Source organism: Microtus pennsylvanicus, chromosome 7 (genome assembly GCF_037038515.1).
Source record: "Microtus pennsylvanicus isolate mMicPen1 chromosome 7, mMicPen1.hap1, whole genome shotgun sequence".
Lineage (NCBI taxonomy): Eukaryota > Metazoa > Chordata > Mammalia > Rodentia > Cricetidae > Microtus > Microtus pennsylvanicus.
Window position 1 is genome coordinate 98,737,212 of NC_134585.1, and position 7,462 is coordinate 98,744,673.

Here is a 7,462-nt window from a genome sequence, read left to right on the forward strand (position 1 = left end):
AGAGAGAGAGAGAGAGAGAGAGAGAGAGAGAGAGAGAGAGAGAGAGAGAGAGAGAGAGAGAGAGAACACACCCAAAGGGACACGAACAGCCCTACAGCCCACAAGCCGGGTTTCAGAGACCCTCTTCCTCTCTCCGCCCCTCCCCTCTCCTCCGCCTGCCCCCCCCCCCGCCCCCTCCCCGGCGCGCACCCATTTTTTCTCCCTTCTAAAAAGCAGTGTGGGTCAGCAGAGGTGTTGGGAAGACCCAGAACGAAACCACCCGAGGAAAAGAAAACATAGAAGTGCTACCTTGGCAACCGGGAGCTTTTAGTGGCCAGCTGGTGGGCTGGGAGGGGCGGCTGCTGCCCGCCTGCCGCTGGTACTCTCCTCGACTACGCGTATTCTTAAGCAATAACAACGTAATCCGTATTATCCACCCAAGAATACCCGTCACCGAAGAGAGTCAGAGGGCCAAGCTGCCGCTGCCTCTGCCGCTGCTACCGCTGTCGCTGCTGCCGCCGCCACCACCAGAAAGAACTCTTGCTGCCGAGCCCGCCCCTGGCTGGGGTTGGGCTGAGCTTGACCGGGACCATAAATCCATAACTCGATTTCCCTAAAGAAGGCTCCAAAGCTGTGCTCTGCTGCTTCCTGCCCAGATCCTCCAAATGGCTGTTCTATTTCCAATTCTGAAAGACAAATCACAGAACCAGCCACTTAACACACAAGAGACAACTGCTTTCTTTCCACGGAGCTGGGACTAGGTGCCAGTGCTCTTTGGGGAGTGATAAGTAACATTCAGTTTACCTGGTGATCGCCCGGCGCTCTCCTTAGTACTTGCTCTGCTTCCTGCCCACTCTGGTCATGGGCTGCCCACTCTAGGTGCTTTGATTGAGTGTCATGGCAGCGAGCGAACCCTGTAGAAGACATGCATAGTTAAGCACACAAACATTACAAATGTGTTTGCCTGGACGGCTTTAGGAAGAAGTGAGACTCAGATCAAGATAAGGTCATGCATGGGCGAAATTTTCAACAGTGCGTTTTGGAAATGCATGGTCTCAAGCTTAAGAGCACAGAAAATAAACACTCATTCAATTTACTACTTAAAATAAAATGCTTATAGAGCAGCGAAAAAATAGGCATCTCCCCTCCGAAGGCCTTAGAGCTATATACAACATAATGGCTTTAAAGGGGAAGGTAACAGCTTCAAGGCACAAAATAATTAAACCCATTTTCCATACTATCTGAACTCACTAAGTTGACAAGCTGGTAGAGCTTCTAGGGTTTAAGCATCATTTAGGACTGCCAGGGCGTTTAATTTCTCAGCCCACGTTTCAGGACTCACTATCAATACATCACTGTGCCGTGTTGAGAACACCTCTACAGAAATCCCTTTGAAGCTCTGTCCTCATGCACATAATTTTGAGGAGGAACTCAATAAAAAACTCATTTTCAAAGTGACTAATTTTGACATCCAGAGAAATATCCCCAGTTCCTTGATGATCTACATGGCTTTTACTCGGACAGCTTTGTCTTAAGACCATGCAGTGGATATTCTGACAAATGGGGGTTTATTGTTCACTAAATAAAACAGACCAGTGGGACACCACCACCCAAGACATACTGCAGCTCCATTAGGAAGTTCTCAATTTGGCTCTTGCTTTACTTTCTAAGACGTGAAAGTACATCTGTGTGAGTGTGTAGGGGAGGGATATGGAACGGTGGCAACAGACATGATTTCTCAAATTATGTAAGTGCAAATAGCTCTTCATCAAGGAGTAATTATGTAACCATTCTCCCACCACCTCAACTCATATCTAGCTGACCTGGTTGTAATTTAAGACACTCAGGTTGTGCCTGCTCTCATTATTATTTGTGATATAATACTTCTCCAGGCAAGACACCTCGTCATTTTCCTGACACATTACTTACAAGTAGAAAAACCAACATGATTTCTAGATTTTATGATTTATCTCTGTCTGAAATAACTCAAAAGAAAAATAGTACTTCCCACTGACTAGCCTATTTTGCGGTATCTTTTTAGGTAACTCATGATTACACCATAAACCAAAAGACTCAAGCCAGTGAAACAATTAATAAATACTATTTCCTGCCATTACCCAACACAGATGTAAAATGGAGCTTTTCCCTGGTACTACAACCAGGAAAAAAAAATCAAGAAAGCTGACAGGTTCCCTTTAGCCTGAACTCCTAGAAACAAAAGCCCTTAGGGAAAGTAATGCAATAGTCTGTGAGCCAAGTGTGCATTTCCTCCTGAACTCTTTTATTTAAAATCTCAACTACCCCTAAAAGGAAATCAAGACACATTGTACAAATAGGATTTGATTTACTAAATGCAATGATTTTTTTTCAATTCAGAAGGATGGTTAAGGCACACACACACACATACACATACACACACCCCACATGCACACATTCTCCTCATTCTGTAGAATCACGGCATGAATGCCCACACAGCTTTTCAGTGCTTTCCAAGTACTTTCCCTTAGTTTATCATAATTCCGGGAAAATCACACAAACACACACACACACTTACACGGACACGGACACGAACGCATACACGGAAGTCAGACACACGGACATACACAGAGACTCACAGACTTGCATGCTTAAAAGAAGAGAAAAGAAAAGAAAACCTAGAACAACGCAGTCGATAGGTTTTCTTCCTAGCCAGGCACCAGAGACAGCCCTTTCCCTACATACCAAATGCTCCACACTTCAGCACCTGGACCAGTGGACAGCTCAGCCCAGGCAGACAGCCCGCAGCACTTCCAACAGAACTGACGCTCCGAGCTCTAACCACAGCTCTGGTGCTTCAGCGGGGCAGCCTGACTTACGAGAACACCATTTCCTACGAGACCACTGCCGCTGGGTGCATATTCAATTCAAACCTCCTTAAGCTGTCGGATTTCCCCCACCCATCTACCCTCCCCACCCCCCTCCACCCTCCACACAAAAACGGAAAAGGGAAAAAGCCCAATACTACCAGGGCATTTGTTGATCAACTTACACTTTCCTTTTGAATATTTAGGTACCGCTATCAGAGCAATAGCAGCGGAGGCTTAGGTCCGCATTAAGTACCTTTGTTCGTCGACTCCTGCAAGCCATGTTTATTAGAATCTACAATTCTCTCTCGCCCCAGTAATTGGAGGTGTGTTTTTCGGGCAAGGGACAAGGGGTGCTTTTGGCACCTTTTGATCTCTGAAGGCCACTGCGACTATCTCAGTGTTCCCTTTCCCTGTACTTCCCCACCCTGTTCCCCATTCGCCAGCACCCATCCCAGCTAAACGCTTGGTAATTAAAAACCAAATATACATAAAGAAAGCTACAAAACAATCGGTTTAGGAAATAAGGCAATTAAGCTAAGGCAGAAATTCTCTCTCTCTCTCTCTCTCTCTCTCTCTCTCTCTCTCTCTCTCTCTCTCTCTCTCCTCTCTTCTCCTCTCCTCTCCCTCTCCCCCTCCCTCCCTCTCTCCCTCCTCCCTCCTTCTCTCTCTCTCTCTCTCTCCTTTCCTCTCAAGTAGAAAGGGGAAAACACGAAGGAGAGGGAAAAATCGGGAGGAGGGTGGTAGTGGACTCCTACAATCAATGACAAAACACTATACACATCGTCACCGAATAACACTCTCGATCTCAGACAAAAAGAAACCCATTTACCGATGTAAACATAGTCGCCCTCTCCCACACATCCCACATCCTTTGCGTTTGCTGAGATTTGTCTGCGGTATCGCAGGTATAGCAAAGTAACTGTCACAAATCCGTCTAGAATGAAGTGCTTACCCTCTAAATCCAGGTTGCCGGCGGAACTCCAACTGTGTGCAGAAGCCAGGAGTCATCCGATGGGCGGCTAGGCAGGCTTGGGCAGTGGGAGACGCTGCTCTCTGAGCGCCGGGTTACAGTGTTAACAAGCCCTGGGAAGAGACCTCCTCGCCTCGCGCTGGCTGTGCCCCAGTGCCTTCGCGTGGTGGCGGCTTGCTCATGCTTCGGAGGAGTCCCAGGCGAGAGCCTTCAGCTGATGCGAGCTTCCAGAAAGGCGTGGGGAAGGGGGAAAAATCATCTAATGCAATCAAATCGATCTGATCTACACCATCTGTCGCCTGCCACTATACACAAACGTTAAAATAGGAAAACGGAAAACACTGACAGCCCGAGAAGGTTGGTCTGCAAAGAGTTCATTTTTAGCAAAGCATAATTGGGTATGGTCGGCATACAGTTACAAAAGCCGCTGTTAACCATCCAGTAGTGGACCCCGAACATGCTAATGGTGGATTAATTGAGGAAGATCTGACGTGTGAGCTTCATAGTCTCTTATTCATGACTTCCCAATGGGAAAGGACCAATGCCTTGTGGGACTATGGTAACATACAGTCAAAAAGCTGCTAAGAAAATGGCTGTGTGTTCACAGCACCTCTCTCTGATAACAAACATATGTCGACTAAAACGGTTGAGTAGAATGGGAGGGGGTGTTGGAGAATAAAATTTTCTTTCCCCATGTAAGCAACCCCTATATCATTTCCTAAAAGAAAAGCAAATAAATATAAATACCACATCTTTAACGTAGTGGGAAGAAAGGGATGCTTTTAAAGGCTTTTTTAAAAAATAAATAATAAATCAAGATCAAACTCTGTCATATAAAAGAAAAGGAACACTCTTACATAGCAGTTCTTTTAAAAAAAATCTATTCTTTTTTTTTCTTTCCTGCAATCAAATTACTTGCATAGCATGTGCTGCATATAGAAACAACCTAGTAAATACCACTAGTATTGACTCAGGCTTGTTTAGTGCCAGGGTCCCCCTTTTGACTTATTGAAATCAGGATGCCTTTAAGGTAAACATTTTGTATAATTTAAAATTGATTTCATAAACATTAAGGGTGATTTAAAGGAGGAGTTGGGGAGAGTTTTCTGTCTGTCTGTTTGTTTTGTTTTGTTTTAAATTCAATTCTACAATCACCCTTTCCACCCAAATACCTTTTGGTGTGTCTCCGGTCTATGCTAAACATTTAATGGGAGAGATAAGGGAAGTGGGGAAAGGGTGGAGATATCAGGGAGAGGAAAAGAGTGTAGAGTACTAATAACCACCACATTCTATTCTATTTGTAACAGAAAAATATAGGGCAATGGAAGATATTATATCCTGTCAATTGTGATATTTAAATACATACCAGTGTTCAAAATCAATGTTTTATATATATAGAGAAAGCATACTTTAAACAGTGGGTGACTTTCTCTCATCTATTTGCAATTTTCAGATATATTTTATGTGTATGAAACATTATTTTATTATCTATCTAAATATGCTACATTTCTCTTATGTTTCACATCCATTTGAGCATCAATAATCATATTCACTTCCTTCTGACTCTTTTTTTTAAATAAAAGAACATTACATCAATTCTTTAGTAAACAATTCGTATTTAGGATAATTCTTGAGATAGGTGAATGTGTCTCCTAAAAACTCGGATAATCTCTTTAAGAAAAAAAAGCTGAATTAGATTAGTCTAAAAATATAGCTTGAAGACAAATCAAACAATTTACCTGATCTTTTGTTTCAATATACATTAATTAAGCACTCTTTCCAACCTACACAACATTCCAGGGTCATAGCCAGAAATTCAAGCCTAATAGCTTAGCAGCCTTTGTTGTCATTCACGTCAAGCTATTGCCCCCTGCAGGTCAGGTTGAAAGTGCAGGCAGATTTTGACCAGGTCCTCAGAAAATTTGTGGTCATGATATTTCAGGCTCAACTAATAAGAAAGTAGAGTTTAAAATATTTACCTTTGGTTTGTGTTGATTTAGAAATAGCTAGCACATTCACAAATGGACATCCAAGAGCATACAGATTCTAAGTTTTCTTCTGAGAACTCAGCTGGGGGAGGGAGAGCAAACAATCTGTTTTTTCTCAGGGCATGGTAAAATCATTGGTGTACTTAACACTAGTCACAATTCCTTATTTATTCTTTTACCACACGAACCAGCACAACTCAAAAAAATGAGAAATTTAAAATAGTTTTTTTTTGTAATAAATTTGTAGTCCTGGACAATTTGCTACTTCACCTGATTGTGCTCTTGGTAGACTCTGTGGAGCACACTCAAATCAAGCCCTTAAGGTTTTCCCCTCTGTTCACAGAATGGAGACAATGACACTGTTTTCTTTTTCTTCTTGGTTATAAGATGAAATATTATTTCAGCTTTCATACTTCTCCTATATCATCACCCATTCTCAAAATTAAGTAGTACAAATGAAGCACCTTCTAAAGAGGAAATATATCTGGAATTAACAAAATAGACCTCAAATTACCCCACTGTGTCTGCAGTCTCCAGAAGTAAAGCAGGTTTATGGGGATAATTCAGAAGACTTATAGGAAAATTCATATTTTGGGAGTCAATAAATTCCCACTGAGTTACTATATAAACTCAAGATCTCATTGAGAAATAGAATGTCTATCTTATGTAACATGTCATATATTCTAATGACAAATTATCACTAAGCATTTTTCTCAGCCAAATTTTGGAGGCATAATTTTCCACATTGTATGGAAGTAGTTAAAAACAAATTGCTTTGCCATCTTAAAAGTACTCGAAAATGCTTACAGAAGACTTTGTGACAAGACTCAGAGCATCTTAGGGTATTTTGCCCTCAAGATATTCTAGAATGTCGTGGAGGATAGGAACTATTCATAATGCTCCCATCTTCAATCACACTAAAAGCAAAATAAACAACAAAAAAAAAAGCTTGACAACTTTCTTTTCTTAAATTTCCTCTTTAGAGTAAGTTGGACATTTCGAAAGAACACTGATCTACACATAATATTCTTTATCTCTAAAATTCATAAACTCCACCCCATGTTAAAGAGGGGCCTTGGCTAGGCTGTTGGGTTATTTATTGTAGGAATACCAGAACAACTAGTTGCCTGTAGCTGACATTTCTAGCTGTCTTTAAAGAAATGAAAACTCATTTCCCTTTCAAGCTATAAGTCCTATATATGATACCATTCTCGTTCATTATTGCTTTATTCACAAGTGCATGGCTATTAAGTCTGAAAATTTGAATACCTTGATTTATATGCTTAACCAGAGAGTTTGTCATTAGTGCCCCTAAAAGAGAGGCGGTGTCCCTTGACCTGACATCTGACCGTAAGGGTGGGGAATGTTTAGTTCTCCCTACACCAGACAAAGCACCTTGCTTGCAAGTGTTCTGAAAAACACAACCATACTGTTTTACTACCACTGCTCTGTTTCCAAAAGAACAAAAGAGAGTTCTAGAAGCTGGTGGTGTGTTCTTACTAATGGAATGGTGGGTTACTAAACATGTAAATTTTCAGGCGCCAAAGACCATCCAACCCATCCCATTCACTCAACTCAGTTTCTTCCTGGAGGAATGAGAAATAAAGAGGGTTGGGGGAGGTGTGCTAGCGGTATGCGTGGTAGTGGGAGGGGTCCTGTGCACCTGGGTGGATGTGAGG

General features: G+C 42.2%; 1 long non-coding RNA gene across 1 annotated transcript; it reads right to left on the minus strand.

Moving 5' to 3' along the window:
- Positions 1-554: 554 nt before the first annotated feature.
- Positions 555-3,966, minus strand: LOC142853842 (uncharacterized). The gene is made up of 3 exons (XR_012911272.1): positions 3,778-3,966; positions 784-893; positions 555-665 (listed from the first exon to the last, which is right to left on the minus strand). It is a non-coding gene; the product is annotated as an uncharacterized LOC142853842 (long non-coding RNA).
- Between the last annotated feature and the right edge of the window lie 3,496 nt (positions 3,967-7,462).